This window comes from Hyla sarda, chromosome 8, assembly GCF_029499605.1.
Source record: "Hyla sarda isolate aHylSar1 chromosome 8, aHylSar1.hap1, whole genome shotgun sequence".
In the NCBI taxonomy this organism is placed as follows: domain Eukaryota; kingdom Metazoa; phylum Chordata; class Amphibia; order Anura; family Hylidae; genus Hyla; species Hyla sarda.
The window spans coordinates 228677668-228699373 of record NC_079196.1 but is presented as its reverse complement, the minus strand read 5'-3'; the positions used below and the strand labels follow the sequence as shown (position 1 = coordinate 228699373).

The 21706-nt window shown below is 47.3% G+C and overlaps 1 protein-coding gene and 1 long non-coding RNA gene across 6 annotated transcripts in view; one reads left to right on the top strand and one right to left on the bottom strand.

The window, feature by feature from the left end:
• LOC130283983 (up-regulator of cell proliferation-like) overlaps nt 1-21494 on the bottom strand; it is a 30261-nt gene extending 8767 nt beyond the window's left edge. The window contains exons 1-3 of one of the 5 annotated variants that reach the window (XM_056533839.1): nt 6996-7099; nt 4390-4535; nt 4083-4295 (exon numbers count right to left, since the gene is read on the bottom strand). The gene's annotated coding sequence lies outside the window, so the exon portion shown is untranslated. Of the gene's footprint in view, nt 1-4082; nt 4299-4363; nt 4536-6995; nt 7100-21475 lie in introns of those variants that run through there. The other 4 variants (XM_056533838.1, XM_056533837.1, XM_056533841.1 and 1 more) reach the window with 4 other exon arrangements.
• LOC130283996 (uncharacterized) lies at nt 7110-10731 on the top strand. The gene is made up of 2 exons (XR_008846896.1): nt 7110-7280; nt 10517-10731. It is a non-coding gene; the product is annotated as an uncharacterized LOC130283996 (long non-coding RNA).
• Nucleotides 21495-21706: the final 212 nt, after the last annotated feature.

Genomic DNA, 21706 nt, shown 5'->3' with positions numbered 1-21706 from the left:
AATTGGACGCCTCTATCCGAGACAATCTGCGTAGGCAACCCGTGAAGACGAAAAATGTGTACAAAAAATTGTTTAGCCAACTGAGGCGCAGAAGGAAGACCAGGAAGAGGGATGAAATGTGCCATTTTGGAGAATCGATCAACGACCACCCAAATAACAGTGTTGCCACGGGAAGGGGGTAAATCAGTAATAAAATCCATACCAATCAGAGACCAAGGCTGTTCGGGAACAGGCAGGGGATGAAGAAAACCAGCGGGCTTCTGGCGAGGAGTCTTATCCCGGGCACAGATAGTGCAGGCTCGCACAAAGTCCACAACATCCGTCTCCAGAGTCGGCCACCAATAGAAGCGGGAGATGAGTTGCACAGATTTCTTGATGCCCGCATGACCTGCGAGATGGGAGGAGTGACCCCATTTGAGGATTCCGAGGCGTCGGCGTGGAGAAACAAAGGTCTTTCCTGGAGGAGTTTGCCTGATGGAGGCAGGAGAAGTGGAGATCAGGCAGTCAGGTGGAATGATGTGTTGCGGAGAGAGTTCAACTTCTGAGGCATCCGAGGAACGAGAGAGAGCATCGGCCCTAATGTTCTTATCGGCAGGACGAAAGTGAATCTCAAAATTAAATCGGGCAAAGAACAGAGACCACCGGGCCTGGCGAGGATTCAGCCGTTGGGCAGACTGGAGGTAGGAGAGGTTCTTGTGGTCGGTGTAGATAATAACAGGAAAACTTGATCCCTCCAGCAGATGCCTCCATTCCTCAAGTGCTAATTTAATGGCTAGAAGCTCTCGATCCCCGATGGAGTAGTTCCTCTCCGCTGGAGAGAAGGTCCTAGAGAAAAAACCACAAGTGACAGCATGCCCGGAAGAATTTTTTTGTAGAAGAACAGCTCCAGCTCCCACTGAGGAGGCATCAACCTCCAATAGGAAGGGTTTGGAAGGGTCAGGTCTGGAGAGCACGGGAGCCGAAGAAAAGGCAGACTTGAGTCGTTTAAAGGCGTCTTCTGCTTGAGGAGGCCAAGACTTGGGATCAGCATTTTTTTTGGTTAAAGCCACGATAGGAGCCACAACGGTAGAAAAATGTGGAATAAATTGCCTGTAATAATTGGCGAACCCCAAAAAGCGTTGGATAGCACGGAGTCCGGAGGGGCGTGGCCAATCTAAGACGGCAGAGAGTTTGTCTGGATCCATCTGTAGTCCCTGGCCAGAGACCAAATATCCTAGAAAAGGAAGAGATTGGCATTCAAACAGACATTTCTCAATTTTGGCATAGAGTTGATTGTCACGAAGTCTCTGAAGAACCATACGGACATGCTGGCGGTGTTCTTCTAGATTGGCAGAAAAAATTAGGATATCGTCCAGATATACAACAACACAGGAGTATAACAGATCACGAAAAATTTCATTAACAAAGTCTTGGAAGACGGCAGGGGCGTTGCACAGGCCAAAGGGCATGACCAGATACTCAAAGTGTCCATCTCTGGTGTTAAATGCCGTTTTCCACTCATCCCCCTCTCTGATGCGGATGAGGTTATAGGCGCCTCTTAAGTCCAATTTAGTAAAGATGTGGGCACCTTGGAGGCGATCAAAGAGTTCAGAGATGAGGGGTAAGGGGTAGCGGTTCTTAACCGTGATTTTATTAAGACCGCGGTAGTCAATGCAAGGACGTAGGGAGCCATCTTTTTTGGACACAAAGAAAAATCCGGCTCCGGCAGGAGAGGAGGATTTACGGATAAAGCCCTTTTTTAGATTCTCCTGGACGTATTCAGACATGGCAAGAGTCTCTGGGGCAGAGAGAGGATAAATTCTGCCCCGGGGTGGAGTAGTGCCCGGGAGGAGGTCGATAGGACAATCATAAGGCCTGTGAGGAGGTAGAGTCTCAGCTTGTTTTTTGCAGAAAACATCCGCGAAGTCCATATAGGCCTTAGGGAGACCGGTTACTGGAGGAACCACAGAGTTACGGCAAGGGTTACTGGGAACCGGTTTTAGACAGTTCTTGGAACAAGAGGACCCCCAACTCTTGATCTCCCCAGTGGACCAATCCAGGGTTGGGGAATGAAGTTGAAGCCAGGGAAGTCCAAGGAGAATTTCCGAGGTGCAATTGGGGAGGACCAAAAGTTCAATCCTCTCGTGATGAGATCCGATGCTCATAAGAAGGGGCTCCGTGCGGAAACGTATGGTACAGTCCAATCTTTCATTGTTTACACAATTGATGTAAAGGGGTCTGGCGAGACTGGTCACTGGGATGTTGAACTTGTTGACGAGAGAGGCCAAAATAAAATTTCCTGCAGATCCAGAGTCCAAGAAGGCCACAGTAGAGAAGGAGAAGGCAGAGGCAGACATCCGCACAGGCACAGTAAGACGTGGAGAAGCAGAGTAGACATCAAGGACTGTCTCACCTTTGTGCGGAGTCAGCGTACGTCTTTCCAGGCGGGGAGGACGGATAGGACAATCCCTCAGGAAGTGTTCGGTACTAGCACAGTACAGGCAGAGGTTCTCCATACGGCGTCGTGTCCTCTCTTGAGGTGTCAGGCGAGACCGGTCGACCTGCATAGCCTCCACGGCGGGAGGCACAGGAACAGATTGCAGGGGACCAGAGGAGAGAGGAGCCGAGGAGAAGAAACGCCTCGTGCGAACAGAGTCCATATCTTGGCGGAGTTCCTGACGCCTTTCGGAAAAACGCATGTCAATGCGAGTGGCTAGGTGAATAAGTTCATGTAGATTAGCAGGAATTTCTCGTGCGGCCAGAACATCTTTAATGTTGCTGGATAGGCCTTTTTTAAAGGTCGCGCAGAGGGCCTCATTATTCCAGGATAATTCTGAAGCAAGAGTACGGAATTGTACGGCATACTCGCCAACGGAAGAATTACCCTGGACCAGGTTCAACAGGGCAGTCTCAGCAGAAGAGGCTCGGGCAGGTTCCTCAAAGACACTTCGGATTTCCGAGAAGAAGGAGTGTACAGAGGCAGTGACGGGGTCATTACGGTCCCAGAGCGGTGTGGCCCAAGACAGGGCTTTTCCAGACAGAAGGCTGACTACGAAAGCCACCTTAGACCTTTCAGTGGGAAACAGGTCCGACATCATCTCCAGATGCAGGGAACATTGGGAAAGAAAGCCACGGCAAAACTTAGAGTCCCCATCAAATTTATCCGGCAAGGATAGGCGTAGACCAGGAGCGGCCACTCGCTGCGGAGGAGGTGCAGGAGCCGGTGGAGGAGATGACTGCTGAAGCTGTGGTAGTAACTGCTGTAGCATAACGGTCAGTTGAGACAGCTGTTGGCCTTGTTGCGCTATCTGTTGTGACTGCTGGGCGACCACCGTGGTAAGGTCAGCGACAACTGGCAGAGGAACTTCAGCGGGATCCATGGCCGGATCTACTGTCACGATGCCGGCTGGCAGGTAGTGGATCCTCTGTGCCAGAGAGGGATTGGCGTGGACCGTGCTAGTGGATCGGTTCTAAGCCACTACTGGTTTTCACCAGAGCCCGCCGCAAAGCGGGATGGTCTTGCTGCGGCGGTAGTGACCAGGTCGTATCCACTAGCAACGGCTCAACCTCTCTGGCTGCTGAAGATAGGCGCGGTACAAGGGAGTAGACAGAAGCAAGGTCGGACGTAGCAGAAGGTCGGGGCAGGCAGCAAGGATCGTAGTCAGGGGCAACGGCAGGAGGTCTGGAACACAGGCTAGGAACACACAAGGAAACGCTTTCACTGGCACAATGGCAACAAGATCCGGCAAGGAAGTGCAGGGGAAGTGAGGTGATATAGGGAAGTGCACAGGTGAAGACACTAATTGGAATCACTGCGCCAATCAGCGGCGCAGTGGCCCTTTAAATCGCAAAGACCCGGCGCGCGCGCGCCCTAGGGAGCGGGGCCGCGCGCGCCGGGACAGGACCGAGGGAGAGCGAGTCAGGTACGGGAGCCGGGGTGCGCATCGCGAGCGGGCGCTACCCGCATCGCGAATCGCATCCCGGCTGGCAGCGGAATCGCAGCGCCCCGGGTCAGTGGATCTGACCGGAGCGCTGCAGCGGGGAGAGTGAAGCGAGCGCTCCGGGGAGGAGCGGGGACCCGGAGCGCTCGGCGTAACACACACTTTATTCCTGCCGGCCCGCCTGCTCTTTGCTCTCCTTTCATTACGTCCCCCATTTCTCTATGGCCCCTCACATACACAACTCTCATTGACCTCCATAATGTTAGGGGAGAAATCCTCACAATGCTCTGCTCCCGGTCCTCCCGGGCATTATGTATGGTGACGGCCATGATGACTGGTGCCCAATGCTGCTCCTCTGCTGAGCCCTGACTATTCCTGCTTGGGGGGTAAACAGACAAGGGAAGGCATTACCCACTGGGCACAATCCCCCTACAAGGACTTACATGAGGAGGGGAACATGGGACAACACCTGGCAGGTCGGTAGAGGGGGCTGATCTCCCCTTCCCCATAAGTGGCCATATGTCAGATTTTCCTGGTGGACACTTGACCCGGATATGCCTTAGTATGTCTATAGGGGGCAGTATTTCTGGTCTGTTCTCATGAGGCCTTCTTCATCTGTTTGGAGACAATTGTTTATGGTTTCATGTTGTCTTAGTTGCATATTTACAATATTATAAGTGCACATTTGGATTAAATAGTGTGACCCCCCCAACAAGACAACTACATTCAAATCGGGGGTAGGTACACCTAAACCTTATACCTGTACAGAAGGAGGTCTTCTTTAGGGCCGTGTAGTGCGACCGAGATGAAGGTCTTCACCACCACATGTCCACAGTGGAATAGCATCCCATACTGCAACTCATACCGCAACCCATACCGCAACCTATACCGCAACCCATACCGCAACCCATGCCGCAACCCATACAGAAACCCATACTGCAACCCATACCGCAACCCATACAGAAACCCATACCGCAACCTATACCGCAACCCATACCGCAACCCATATTGCAACCCATACAGAAACCCATACCGCAACCCATACTGCAACCCATACCGCAACCCATACTGCAACCCATACCGCAACCCATACCGCAACCCATACTGCATCCCGTACAGAAACCCATACCGCAACCCATACTGCAACCCATACCGCAACCCATTCAGAAACCCATACCGCAACTTATACCGCAACCCATACCGCAACCTATACTGCAACCCATACCACAAGCCATACTGCAACCCATACCGCAACCCTTACTGCAACCCATACTGCAACCCATACAGAAACCCATACCGCAACCCATACAGAAACCCATACCGCGATCTATACCGCAACCTATACCGCAACCCATACCGCAACCCATACTGAAACCCACACCACAACCCATACCGCAACCCATACCACAACCCATACCACAACCCATACCGCAACCCATACTGCAAACCCACACCGCAACCCATACCGCAACCCATACTGCAAACCCATACCGCAACCAATACTGCAAACCCATACCGCAACCCATACTGCAACCCATACCGCAACCCATATCGCAAACCTATACTGAAACCCATACTGCATCCCATACCGCAACCCATACAGAAACCCATACCGCAACCTATACTGCAACCCATACCGCAACCCATACTGCAAACCCATACCGCAACCCATACTGCAACCCATACCGCAACCCATATCGCAAAGCTATACCGCACCCCATACCGCAACCCATACCGCAACCCATACCGCAACCCCATACCGCAACCCCATACTGCAACCCATACCGCATCCCATACTGCAACCCATACCGCATCCCATACTGCAATCCACACCGCAACCCATACCGCATCCCATACTGCAATCCACACCGCAACCCATACCGCATCCCATACTGCAATCCACACCGCAACCCATACCCCCATATCGCAAACCCATACCGCAACCCATACTGCTACTCATGCGCTCTAATAAATAGTGTTGCTCGCGAATATTCGCAATTCGAATATTATTCGCGAATATCGCATATTCGCGAATTCGCGAATTTCGCGAATATAGCGCTATATATTCGGAATTACGAATATTCGTTTATTTATTTTATTTTTTTCACAGCACACATCACAGTGATCATCCCTCTCTGCTTCCAGCTTGTGTGGTGTAAAGAAGACTCTAATACTACTGTGTGAGACTGCCGGGCGAAAATTCGCATATGCGAAGATTAACATATGCTAATTTGCGCATATGCGAACATTCGCATACGCTAATTTTGTATATGGTAATTTTCGCATATGCGAATGTTCGCATATGCGAAAATAAAACGAGAATATTGCGAATATCCGCGAATATATGACGAATATTCGTCCATATATTCGCGAATATTCGCGAATTCGAATGTGGCCTATGCCGCTCAACACTACTAATAAACACGGGCGGTGCATGCGCGGGTAGATATGATGTGACAGAAACACTTTAACCCTCTGGATCAGTGTTTCACAACCAAGGTGCCTTCAGCTGTTGCAACACTACAACTCCCAGCATGCTCATACAGCCTTAGGTCAGAGTTTTCCTAACATATGTGCCTCCAGCTGTTGCAAAACATGCTGGGAGTTGTAGTTTTGCAACAGCTGGAGGCACACTGCTTGGGAACTGTTGAGATACTGTAGTCAATAGTGACTGTGGCATCTAGGTGGTTAGTCAGAGTCAGGAGGGGGTGGGGGGGGAGTGGGTACCATGGCAGCCAAGGGCCAAAAATAATTTGTGCAGTAAAATAATAAAAATCCTTATAACGTGTTTTTATGTTTGTAACATTATTAATACATGAATAATATAGATGATATCGCCAAAGTTGTCACATACTACAATGTGATGTTAATAAGGTAACGTGTTATTTTAACCATTCAGTGAAAACTGCAAAACTTAAATTAAATAAAAATAAATTTTAAAAAAAGGAGCAAAAATTTACAGAATTACTTTTCTATTCCCTCTGCAAAAAGTAAATACAATTAATAATAAAAGAAAATTAGAGAAAAAAAAATATATATATATATACTAAAAATAATAAAAAATATAGGACTGACATTCCTTAAGCTCCTGATAGGCCTTTTCCAGAAGGAGTTAATAGGAGATGTTATAATGTTTGGCCCCGTTGCTGTGTGATGTCACCGGATGATGTCATAGACGAGTTTTCTCGGTTTCTCTTCTCTTCTGGATCAGTCACCACCTGAAGATGTGTATGGGCAGGTTCAGCCGCCGCTCCATGGCCAGAGGCAGAAGGAGCCGCTACAGCTGCGGATCAGGATCCACCAACAGATACAAGTCCTCTCCGTCCAGCAGAAGAAGGAGACGCAGGAGACGCTGAGGAGGTACGGGGGAGATGTATCAGGCCGAGTGCTGAGGAGCAGTCGCCCATAGCAACCAATCAGATCCCAGCTTTCATTTTCAAAATGGCCTCTGAAAAAATGATCTGATTGGTTGCTATGGGCAACTGCTCCTCTGCACAAGGTAGAGCAGTGGTCTTCAAACAGTGGACCTCCAGATGTGGCAAAACTACAACTCCCAGCAGTCACCCATAGCGACCAATCGGATCCCAGCTTTAATTTTCAAAATGGTCTCTGAAAAATGAAAGTGTGAATCTGATTGGTTGCTATGGGCGACTGCTCATTTGCACAAGGTAGAGCAGTGGTCTCCAAACAGTGGACCTCCAGATGTGGCAAAACTACAACTCCCAGCATGCCCGGACAGCCTTTGGCTGTCCGGGCATGCTGGGAGTTGTAGTTTTGCCACATCTGGAGGTCCACAGTTTGGAGACCACTGATGTAGAGGATGCCCCCTTGTTATATATACAGTCCTGGGTATAAATAGATCATGGAGAGATCTCTGTACTGTCCTGATATATTATATATGTATTATTAGGTCACCTCCTTGTTATATATACAGTCCTGGGTATAAATAGATCATGGAGAGATCTCTGTACTGTCCTGATATATTATATATATTATTAGGTCACCTCCTTGTTATATATACAGTCCTGGGTATAAATAGATCATGGAGAGATCTCTGTACTGTCCTGATATATTATATATGTATTATTAGGTCACCTCCTTGTTATATATACAGTCCTGGGTATAAATAGATCATGGAGAGATCTCTGTACTGTCCTGATATATTATATATATTATTAGGTCACCTCCTTGTTATAGATACAGTCCTGGGTATAAATAGATCATGGAGAGATCTCTGTACTGTCCTGATATATTATATATATATTATTAGGTCACCTCCTTGTTATATATACAGTCCTGGGTATAAATAGATCATGGAGAGATCTCTGTACTGTCCTGATATATTATATATATATTATTAGGTCACCTCCTTGTTATATATACAGTCCTGGGTATAAATAGATCATGGAGAGATCTCTGTACTGTCCTGATATATATATATATATTATTAGGTCACCTTCTTGTTATATATACAGTCCTGGGTATAAATAGGTAATGGAGAGATCTCTGTACTGTCCTGATATATTATATATATATTATTAGGTCACCTCCTTGTTATATATACAGTCCTGGGTATAAATAGATCATGGAGAGATCTCTGTACTGTCCTGATATATATATTATTAGGTCACCTCCTTGTTATAGATACAGTCCTGGGTATAAATAGATCATGGAGAGATCTCTGTACGGTCCTGATATATTATATATATTATTAGGTCACCTCCTTGTTATAGATACAGTCCTGGGTATAAATAGATCATGGAGAGATCTCTGTACTGTCCTGATATATTATATATATTATTAGGTCACCTCCTTGTTATATATACAGTCCTGGGTATAAATAGATCATGGAGAGATCTCTGTACTGTCCTGATATATTATATATGTATTATTAGGTCACCTCCTTGTTATATATACAGTCCTGGGTATAAATAGATCATGGAGAGATCTCTGTACTGTCCTGATATATTATATATATTATTAGGTCACCTCCTTGTTATATATACAGTCCTGGGTATAAATAGATCATGGAGAGATCTCTGTACTGTCCTGATATATTATATATGTATTATTAGGTCACCTCCTTGTTATATATACAGTCCTGGGTATAAATAGATCATGGAGAGATCTCTGTACTGTCCTGATATATTATATATATTATTAGGTCACCTCCTTGTTATAGATACAGTCCTGGGTATAAATAGATCATGGAGAGATCTCTGTACTGTCCTGATATATTATATATATTATTAGGTCACATCCTTGTTATATATACAGTCCTGGGTATAAATAGATCATGGAGAGATCTCTGTACTGTCCTGATATATTATATATATATTATTAGGTCACCTCCTTGTTATATATACAGTCCTGGGTATAAATAGATCATGGAGAGATCTCTGTACTGTCCTGATATATTATATATATATTATTAGGTCACCTCCTTGTTATATATACAGTCCTGGGTATAAATAGATCATGGAGAGATCTCTGTACTGTCCTGATATATATATATATATATTATTAGGTCACCTTCTTGTTATATATACAGTCCTGGGTATAAATAGGTAATGGAGAGATCTCTGTACTGTCCTGATATATTATATATATATTATTAGGTCACCTCCTTGTTATATATACAGTCCTGGGTATAAATAGATCATGGAGAGATCTCTGTACTGTCCTGATATATATATTATTAGGTCACCTCCTTGTTATAGATACAGTCCTGGGTATAAATAGATCATGGAGAGATCTCTGTACGGTCCTGATATATTATATATATTATTAGGTCACCTCCTTGTTATAGATACAGTCCTGGGTATAAATAGATCATGGAGAGATCTCTGTACTGTCCTGATATATTATATATATTATTAGGTCACCTCCTTGTTATATATACAGTCCTGGGTATAAATAGATCATGGAGAGATCTCTGTACGGTCCTGATATATTATATATATTATTAGGTCACCTCCTTGTTATATATACAGTCCTGGGTATAAATAGATCATGGAGAGATCTCTGTACTGTCCTGATATATTATATATATTATTAGGTCACCTCCTTGTTATAGATACAGTCCTGGGTATAAATAGATCATGGAGAGATCTCTGTACGGTCCTGATATATTATATATATTATTAGGTCACCTCCTTGTTATATATACAGTCCTGGGTATAAATAGATCATGGAGAGATCTCTGTACGGTCCTGATATATTATATATATTATTAGGTCACCTCCTTGTTATATATACAGTCCTGGGTATAAATAGATCATGGAGAGATCTCTGTACGGTCCTGATATATTTATACATATATTTATACAGTTATTTATATTATACAGTTATTAGGTCGCCCCTAAGTAAATAACCCTTATTCTGATAATCTTGCTGGGTCCTGTAGTCCTCCCATTCTCCCGTCTCTGACCCCCTCCAGCTCCGGTTCAGAATCTGTAGAGAACATTGCAGAGGACTTTACACTGAATGGATAAGTTGGATTTTTGGGGCCATCTTAATACTTGTGCGGTGACATTATGGCTCCATCTCTTCCGGGGGTTTCTGCCGTCAGTAACGTTTACAATACATTCTTATAGGACGGCGTCCATCGTGAAGGTCTGGGCAGTTTCATCATCTGCGTCACCATCCTCCTTCCGTCCCTCACTTTAGAAGATAAGATGGGCCCCAGTAATATGGATGCTCTCCTGTGTGAGGGCCACTATGCTTCACTCCTTGGTAGAAGATAAGATGGGCCCCGGTGATCAGGACGTCTTTTCCCGTTGCCCTTAATAAATGTGACAGACAGAGCATATCCCTGTGTGCATCTCCATTTGTTCCATTGGGTGACGTCTGGGGCAGCGGGAATATAGAGCAAGCGGTAAAACCTTATGGTAAACCAAGGAAGAGGAGACCATGGTGGCAGCTTCTGATGAGACAACATGGTTTCTGAAACTCTAGACCAGGGCCTTCCAAACTGGGTGCCGCTGATCACTGATTTGAAGTGTCCGTGACCCCAGCTGCCTGTGAGCAGCGGTGGCTGCTGGGACTGACGAGTCACGCCCCTGATGTCGCGCTATGGAGCGGAGCAGGAGGAAGTGACTCATCAGTGCCGGGCAGGGGACGTCGCTCCTCAGACCCGCCGAGACGTCGAACCTACTCCTGAGCCTGCCGGAGGGCACAGGGGGTAACATGCGAGGAGAGAAATGCAGTGGCACAGCAGGGGATCAAAGGGGGAAAAAGAGGGGGGGGGGGACTGAAATGGCACAGGGGGGATAAAGGGGGGAGAATGTGGAACAGGGGGATAAAGGGGGGATGATGTGGAACAGGGGGATAAAGGGGAAATGATGTGGAACAGGGGGATAAAGGGGGGATGATGTGGAACAGGGGGATAAAGGGGGGATGATGTGGAACAGGGGGATAAAGGGGAAATCATGTGGAACAGGGTGATAAAGGGGGATGATGTGGAACAGGGGGATAAAGGGGGGAAGATGTGGAACAGGGGGATAAAGGGGAAATGATGTGGAACAGGGGGATAAAGGGGAGATGATGTGGAACAGGGGGGGGATAAAGGGGGGATGATGTGGAACAGGGTGATAAAGGGGGGATGATGTGGAACAGGGGGATAAAGGGGGGATAAAGGGGGGATGATGTGGAACAGGGTGATAAAGGGGGGATGATGTGGAACAGGGTGATAAAGGGGGGATGATGTGGAACAGGGGGGGGGGATAAAGGGGAAATGATGTGGAACAGGGGGGGGGATAAAGGGGAAATTATGTGGAACAGGGGGGATAAATGGGGGGGATGATGTGGAACAGGGGGGGGATAAAGGGGGGATGATGTGGAACAGGGGGATAAAGGGGGGATGATGTGGAACAGGGGGATAAAGGGGAAATGATGTGGAACAGGGGGGGGATAAAGGGGGGATGATGTGGAACAGGGGGGGGATAAAGGGGGGATGATGTGGAACAGGGGGGATAAAGGGGGATGATGTGAACAGGGGGGGGATGAAATGCCACAGGGAAGGATCAGAGGAAGGGAATGATGTGAACAGGGGGGGGGATGATGTGGAACAGGGGGGATAAAGGGGGGGATGATGTGGAACAGGGGGGATAAAGGGGGGATGATGTGGAACAGGGGGGATAAAGGGGGGAATGATGTGGAACAGGGGGGATAAATGGGGGGAATGATGTGGAACAGGGGGGATAAATGGGGGAATGATGTGGAACAGGGGGATAAAGGGGGGGGGAATGATGTGGGACAGGGGGATAAAGGGGGGGATGATGTGGAACAGGGGGGATAAATGGGGGGAATGATGTGGAACAGGGGTGATAAATGGGGGGATGATGTGGAATAGGGGGATAAAGGGGGAATGATGTGAACAGGGGGGATAAATGGGGGGAATGATGTGGAACAGGGGGGATAAAGGGGGGGATGATGTGAACAGGGGGGGGGGGAGGAAATGCCACAGGGAAGGATCAGAGGAAGGGAATGATGTGGCGCAGGGGTCAGGATGGGGGAATGAAATGTGTCAGTGGAGGATCAAGGCCACATTTCTAACACTAATACTGGATCATGGTATAACGTGCGTTGTAGGATGCGCAGTGCGATACGTGCAGTTGGGGGTCTGGGTGCGGCGAGGTTTGTGTCACCAAACTATGAACATCTAACAATAATGTCATCTACAGGAAAAGTTTGGAAATCTCCGCTCTAGAGAAAAGAGAAATCTACAAATACCGTATCATACGTCACATAACCCCTTCCCACATCTGGCGCACATGTACATCAATGTGGGGTCCGGATGTATGGAGTGGGCTCAGGAGCTGAGTGCCCCCTACATGGTGAGTGCCGGCTATTATATGCAGCTGACACCTACATCCGGCATCAGAGATAAATCCGGTTCAACAATTTAACCTCTAGATTTAATTATCAATTTCAGCCTTGGCCTCTAGGTCAGTGCTTCCCAACTAGGATGCCTCCAGGTGTTACAGAACTACAACTCTCAGCATGCCTGGACCGCCAGCGGCTGCAACATTAGTGTTATCCTCTGCTGACCTCTAGAGCTATGGGATCCAGGCCTCTGGGGTCACATCACAGGGATATGGGGTCCGGGCATCTGGGGTCACATCACAGGGATATGGGGTCCGGGCATCTGGGGTCACATCACAGGGATATGGGGTCCAGGCCTCTGGGGTCACATCACAGGGATATGGGATCCAGGCCTCTGGGGTCATATCACAGGGATATGGGGTCCAGGCCTCTGGGGTCACATCACAGGGATATGGGGTCCAGGCATCTGGGGTCACATCACAGGGATATGGGGTCCAGGCATCTGGGGTCACATCACAGGGATATGGGGTCCAGGCCTCTGGGGTCACATCACAGGGATATGGGGTCCAGGCATTTGGGGTCACATCACAGGGATATGGGGTCCGGGCATCTGGGGTCACATCACAGGGATATGGGGTCCGGGCATCTGGGGTCACATCACAGGGATATGGGGTCCAGGCCTCTGGGGTCACATCACAGGGATATGGGGTCCAGGCCTCTGGGGTCACATCACAGGGATATGGGGTCCGGGCATCTGGGGTCACATAACAGGGATATGGGGTCCGTGCATCTGGGGTCACATCACAGGGATATGGGGTCCAGGCATCTGAGGTCACATCACAGGGATATGGGGTCCAGGCATCTGGGATCCAGGCCTCTGGGGTCACATCACAGGGATATGGGGTCCGGGCATCTGGGGTCACATCACAGGGATATGGGGTCCAGGCATCTGGGGTCACATCACAGGGATATGGGGTCCGGGCATCTGGGGTCACATCACAGGGATATGGGGTCCGGGCATCTGGGGTCACATCACAGGGATATGGGGTCCAGGCATCTGGGGTCACATCACAGGGATATGGGGTCCGGGCATCTGGGGTTACATCACAGGGATATGGGGTCCAGGCATTTGGGGTCACATCACAGGGATATGGGGTCCGGGCATCTGGGGTCACATCACAGGGATATGGGGTCCGGGCATCTGGGGTCACATCACAGGGATATGGGGTCCAGGCATCTGGGGTCACATCACAGGGATATGGGGTCCGGGCATCTGGGGTCACATCACAGGGATATGGGGTCCAGGCATCTGGGGTCACATCACAGGGATATGGGGTCCGGGCATCTGGGGTCACATAACAGGGATATGGGGTCCGGGCATCTGGGGTCACATCACAGGGATATGGGGTCCGGGCATCTGGGGTCATATCACAGGGATATGGGGTCCGGGCATCTGGGGTCACATCACAGGGATATGGGGTCCGGGCATCTGGGGTCACATCACAGGGATATGGGGTCCAGGCCTCTGGGGTCATATCACAGGGATATGGGATCCAGGCATCTGGGGTCACATCACAGGGATATGGGGTCCAGGCCTCTGGGGTCATATCACAGGGATATGGGGTCCGGGCATCTGGGGTCACATCACAGGGATATGGGGTCCGGGCATCTGGGGTCACATCACAGGGATATGGGATCCAGGCCTCTGGGGTCACATCACAGGGATATGGGGTCCGGGCATCTGGGGTCACATCACAGGGATATGGGGTCCGAACATCTGGGGTCACATTACAGGGATATGGGGTCCAGGCCTCTGGAGTCACATCACAGGGATATGGGGTCCGGGCATCTGGGGTCACATCACAGGGATATGGGGTCCAGGCCTCTGGGGTCCAGGCCTCTGGGGTCACATCACAGGGATATGGGGTTCGGGCATCTGAGGTCACATCACAGGGATATGGGGTCCGAGCATCTGAGGTCACATTACAGGGATATGGGGTCCGTGCATCTGGGGTCACATAACAGGGATATGGGGTCCGTGCATCTGGGGTCACATCACAGGGATATGGGGTCCGTGCATCTGGGGTCACATCACAAGGATATGGGGTCCGGGCATCTGGGGTCACATCACAGGGATATGGGGTCCGGGCATCTGGGGTCACATCACAGGGATATGGGGTCCGGGCATCTGGGGTCACATCACAGGGATATGGGGTCCGGGCATCTGGGGTCACATAACAGGGATATGGGGTCTAGGCATAAGGAGTCATATCATAGATTTATCGGGTCTGGGCTTCAGGGGTCACATCACAGGGATATGGGGTCCAGGCCTCTGGGGTCATATCACAGGGATATGGGATCCAGGCCTCTGGGGTCATATCACAGGGATATGGGGTCCGGGCATCTGGGGTCACATCACAGGGATATGGGGTCCGGGCATCTGGGGTCACATCACAGGGATATGGGGTCCAGGCCTCTGGGGTCATATCACAGGGATATGGGGTCCGGGCATCTGGGGTCACATCACAGGGATATGGGGTCCGGGCATCTGGGGTCACATCACAGGGATATGGGATCCAGGCCTCTGGGGTCACATCACAGGGATATGGGGTCCGGGCATCTGGGGTCACATCACAGGGATATGGGGTCCGAGCATCTGGGGTCACATTACAGGGATATGGGGTCCAGGCCTCTGGAGTCACATCACAGGGATATGGGGTCCAGGCATCTGGGGTCACATCACAGGGATATGGGGTCCAGGCCTCTGGGGTCCAGGCCTCTGGGGTCACATCACAGGGATATGGGGTTCGGGCATCTGAGGTCACATCACAGGGATATGGGGTCCGAGCATCTGAGGTCACATTACAGGGATATGGGGTCCATGCATCTGGGGTCACATAACAGGGATATGGGGTCCGTGCATCTGGGGTCACATCACAGGGATATGGGGTCCGTGCATCTGGGGTCACATCACAAGGATATGGGGTCCGGGCATCTGGGGTCACATCACAGGGATATGGGGTCCGGGCATCTGGGGTCACATCACAGGGATATGGGGTCCGGGCATCTGGGGTCACATCACAGGGATATGGGGTCCGGGCATCTGGGGTCACATAACAGGGATATGGGGTCTAGGCATAAGGAGTCATATCATAGATTTATCGGGTCTGGGCTTCAGGGGTCACATCACAAGCTACGAGGTCCGGGCCTGAAGAGTCGAATCACAGGTCTATGGGGTCTAGGCCTCAGGGGTCACATCACAAGCTATGGGGTCCGGGCCTGAAGAGTCAAATCACAGGTCTATGGGGTCTAGGCCTCAGGGGTCACATTACAGGGCTATGAAGTCCATGGCTATGGGGTCACATCAAGGGGCTATGGGGTCCGGGCCTCTGGGGTCACATCACAGGGCTATAAGTTCAAGGCCCCAGGGCTGACATCACATGTCTATGAGGTCCGGGCCTTTGGGTCATAACACAGGCCTATACAATCTGGGCCTCAGGGGTCACATCACAGGTCTCTGGGGTCCACACCTAGGGGGTCAGAGGACGGCGACTCGGGAGTCACAGAATGAGGGGGAGACACAATATAAAGTGTGAGGGGGGGAGCTGTATACACAAAACGGGAGCAGCCGGTCCACATGTTTATTGCAGCGATTGAAGTGAAGTAATAGAACCTGTATATATAGAGGAGCGATCTCCTGGTGATGGCGTCACGTCTTGGCTCCGCACATCCGCAGCTGTCACGTCTTGGCTCCGCACATCCACAGCTGTCACGTCTTGGCTCCGCACATCCGCAGCTGTCACGTCCTGGCTCCGCACATCCGCAGCTGTCACGTCCTGGCTCCGCACATCCGCAGCTGTCACGTCTTGGCTCCGCACATCCGCAGCTGACACGTCTTGGCTCCGCACATCCGCAGCTGTCACGTCTTGGCTCCGCACATCCGCAGCTGTCACGTCTTGGCTCCGCACATCCGCAGCTGACACGTCTTGGCTCCGCACATCCGCAGCTGTCACGTCTTGGCTCCGCACATCCGCAGCTGTCACGTCTTGGCTCCGCACATCCGCAGCTGTCACGTCTTGGCTCCACACATCCGCAGCTGACACGTCTTGGCTCCGCACATCCGCAGCTGTCACGTCTTGGCAGGCCGCCCTGTATATTAGCATCGCTGCTCCCGGCAGCTACTAAGATTTCTTATCGTTCCATCAAATTCCAGGAACAGATTAAAAAAATTTGTATCTGTGACCGATCCCTGCACTGTGCCCCGCGGCCCGACTCTGGGCTATCCATTATTAGATTGTGTAAAACAAGAAGAAGAATTTGGGTTTCGGGGTTATATGTAATTCAGTTATTATAAAGAGATAAAAAAAATAGATTTTCCACCTCCCAAATAATAACATTATATATATCATTATAGGGGCACTCCAACCCCTCCTGCCTAGATACAATCACATGATAAAACTTCCACCACTAGGGGGAGCTCACGCATATGGATTTATCATTATATAATTATTTACTGGTCATCCAGGTAATCGACTCTGCACATTAAAGGGGTACTCCGGAGGAAAACAAAAATCTTTTAAAAATCAACTGGTGCCAGAAAGTTAAACAGATTTGTAAATGACTTCTATAGAAAAATCTTAATCCTTCCAGTACTTATCAGCTGCTGCATACTACAGAGGAAGTTGTGTAGTTATTTCCAGTCTGACCACAGGGCTCTCTGCTGCCACCTTTCTGGCTCCAGTTGATTTTAATTCCCCCCCCCCCCCCTTCGGAGTGCCCCTATAATGTGCAGAGTCAGTAATCTGGATGACTAGTACAGAATTATACAATGACAAATCCATATGCAGTGAGCTCCCCCTAGTGGTGACTGCAGGCAGTTTTATCACGTGGAAGGATTAAAGCGGTACTCCGCCGGAAAACATCTTATGGCCTATCCAAAGTATAGGGGATAAAATGTTGTCTGATCACGTGAATCATGCCGCTGGGGACCCCCGCAGTCTCAGGGCCAAAAGCTTGGAGCTTCCGTGTTTGTGATATCACACCACGCCCGCTTCATTTTCAGCATAGTACCCCTTTAAAGGGGTTATCCAGGAATAGAAAAACAGAGCTAATTTCTTTCCAAAACAGATCCCCATCTGTCCCCCGGTTGTCTGTGTTATTACAATTTGGCACCGTTCGCTTCAGTGGAACTGAGCTGCAGAACCGCACCCAACTTGGAAACAGATGAGGAGCGTTTTTTAAAAGAAATTAGCTCTGTTTTTCTATTCCCGGATAAACTCTTTAAGACTTCCTGCACCTGGGTGGTCTCCTCAGCCCCCAGGCTCACCATTTTAAACCACTGGACAATGATCTTTATCAGTGTGTCCCAACCCGGGAGCCTCCAGCTGTTGCAAAACTACAACTCCCTCCGGGCATGCTGGAAGTTGTGGTTTTGCAACAGCTGGAGGCACCCTGGTTGGGAAACACTGATCTACAGTTTATCTGACTAATACATTTCTCTTGGTGCATTCTTCACATTGACCTCTAGAGGTCAGCAGAGGGCAACGCTGATACAAAGTTTCCATAACTTGTAAAGTTATTAACCCCTTAAGGACCTTTTTTTTTTTTAATGATTTATTTATTTATATTTGTATGAAATTTTTTTACTTTATGTCGGTGACAGTTTTTGGTAGATAATTACATTGGGATTTTATTATATTTGTTAGATTCAGTTTTTATGTTGGCAAAAAAAAAAATAAGGTAAAATTATAATTTTTTTTAAAATAAAAATAACTAAATAAATGAATAATTAAATAGGATTTGTGCGGTTTAAAAAGTAAATTGTGGTAATTAATTAATTTATTTTGTTTTTACAGGTTGTTACTTGATCATACCGAATATGTGTATGATATTTTTGGATTCTTTTTAATAAAAGACGTTTCTATTTAATAAAAATGCGTGTTTATTTGAGGTGTTTTAACCAATTTTCCTTATTTTCCTTTTTTATATGTATTTATTTTAATTTTTTTTGTGATGATTGGTTAAAATTTGTGCAATTTCTTAATGTATTATTATTATTATTTATTCTTTTTAAAGTTTTATTTTAACTGTACACTGATTATCGTAATGATCTATACATTTATTTTACACGTTGTTGTTATTTGATGATACTTATTATGTGTATACTTTTTGGGGGGATTAAATGTAATAAAATGTATTTTTATTTAAAAACAATTTGCATGTTTGTTTGTTTTTATTTATTTTTTACAAATTTTTGCTTTATTCATTTGTTTTACTATTTTGTCATTATTTATTTACTTTACTGACTTATTATTTACAAATTTTTTGATTGATTTATTGACTTTTTATTTATTTATTGACTTTTTATTTATTGATTTATTGACCTATTATTTATTGACTTATTATTTACTGATTTGTTGATTCATTTCTTGACTTTTTATTTATTGATTTATTGACTTATTATTTATTATTTATTTGTTGATTTTTTTTCCACTTTTTTTCCACTTTTTTTTCCACTTAGTACAGGAGATATGGCCGGACAGCCGTTGGGTCGATCAGTCTTATCAGCCATAGTCAGGTCCCTGGGGTTGTCCCTGCTCCTGGTCACATTCCACTCTGTTTGTGTCTTTAAGGGGTTAACAGCGTCAGCTGAACCGCAAGGCATAAGATGGCGACTGGGCGGTGGCTTTTTATCTTCTGACATCTGATCTATGACCGATATCATCGTTTTATTTTATGCTGCCAGAATTATTAATATATATTTTTTTTTTATGTTTTCCCCCTGACCCCCTGACCCCCTGACCCCCTGACCCCAAAAATTCAGAAAAATTTTCTAGGAACAAAATGAAAAATGCACAAGATTTATTAACACCAAAGCGAGAAATCATCAGCTGGCTGCACCTACCAAATTGCACATGCAGCATGTTGTTATTTTGCGCACTGACTTAACATTTAATTTTGCGCAGTATGCGTTTCCCTGGCGTCATCAGTTTTCTCATTGGTCACTTCCCGGGTGGTGTGGTTAGCAGATGCGCTGTTTGGTGTGCACATTTAATACTTACGCAAAAATTATTTTTGCGCAAATGTACTCCAAATGTACTCCAGTGCACACTCCTGGCATTTGCGCAAATTTACGAAGTCACGTGTGCAACATAATACATTTTGCACATCAACTAGAAAAACCACACACCCACATTGGGCAAGAATTGGCGCTAATAACAAGTCCCACAGCCGTAAGAGGGTCCAACCAGTCTGCAGAATGGCACCGTACCTATCGTGTTGCGTTCACCGGTCCTTGTGCCATATGACGCTATTGATCCCGCTCCCCCAGGGTGTGCCGCCATCTCTGCAGATCAGACCCCCCAGTATAATCTTATCACTTACCTCACCGTGTGTCCAGAGTCTGGGGGGGAGTCGTCATGTCCTGCAGGATGGTGGAGGACCCCGAGTCTACATGGGGGGATCTCCCTACAAGACGTAAGAATCTACTGGAGCGTCTGAATATCTAATACTGTACAATATACCCGGAGCCTCCCCCACCCTATAAATCATCATCATCCCCTCATTTACATATCGCTTATCATTCCTGACGGTTATGGAAATGAAGGAGCCTGTGGTGATAGCGTCTCCTGTGCCTGAACATGTCAGGAGGGAGCGGAGCCGGGCTATATACGTGTATATGGATACCTGTATGATATATATATATGGATAGAAGTATATACCTGTATGATAGATATATATGGATAGCAGTATATACCTGTTTGATTCATATACATATATATATATGAATATAGTGTAATTGTATATATAAATATACCTGAACATGTCAGGAGGGAGCGGAGCAGAGCTATATACGTGTATATGGATAGAAGTATATACCTGTATGATATATATATATGGATAGAAGTATATACCTGTTTGATTCATATATATATATATGGATATAGTGTAATTGTATATATAAATATACCTGAACATGTCAGGAGGGAGCGGAGCAGAGCTATATACGTGTATATGGATAGAAGTATATACCTGTATGATTGATATATATAGTGTAATTGTATATATAAATATACCTGAACATGTCAGGAGGGAGCAGACTCAGGCTATATATGTGTATATGGATAGAAGTATATACCTGTATGATTGATATATACGCCACAGGATGCGTTTCTTCTCAATAAACCAGCAAACAAATGTTTATAATGCAAATCTGGCACCTTGCCAGTTTTATTAGACAGGTTGCAGGGAAAGAAATAAACAAAAAGCAGGAACAAAACAAAATCCTAGACCGTCTGGTCACTGACTAAACAGATCAGCTTGTCCTGACTAACAACCTCTGAGCTTCCCTCAGCCGGTTAAACATATGTGCCCTGCAACCTTCTACTCACAATTCATGTCACTCTCTTTGAGCCTCTCATAGCTCGGGCTGTGTACTCCTCAGCAGGCTCTGTCTCCCCCCTACAGCCCACATGCTGTCTCCTAGGAAGAGCCCACATTAGACTGAGTCTCCATCTCATATACACCTCCCTTCCCTCCTGCCTCATTACGTAAGAAGCAGGTGAGAGATACTTCAGGGTTAGCCAAGGAAATACACCCTTTCCTTGCCACCTCATCACAATATATTTATATATATACATATGGATATAGTATCGTTGTATATATGAATATACCTGAACATGTCAGGAGGGAGCGGAGCCGGGCTATATATGTGGGAAATTTGTTCCTACCTGAAATTTTTATTTCCTGGAGTCCGTAGGCGGCACAATGGGGTTAAAGGATTTTCCTGTACCAGAAAACAGAAGAACTTACAAAGCAATACATGCAGGATGCAAGTACATTGAAATAATTAACCAAATCATCCCCTTAACTCCTGGTCCGCCCCCCTTGTATATCACCTTAAGGACTGAGCCCTTTTTCGCAATTCTGACCACCGTCGCTTTATGAATTAATAACACGAA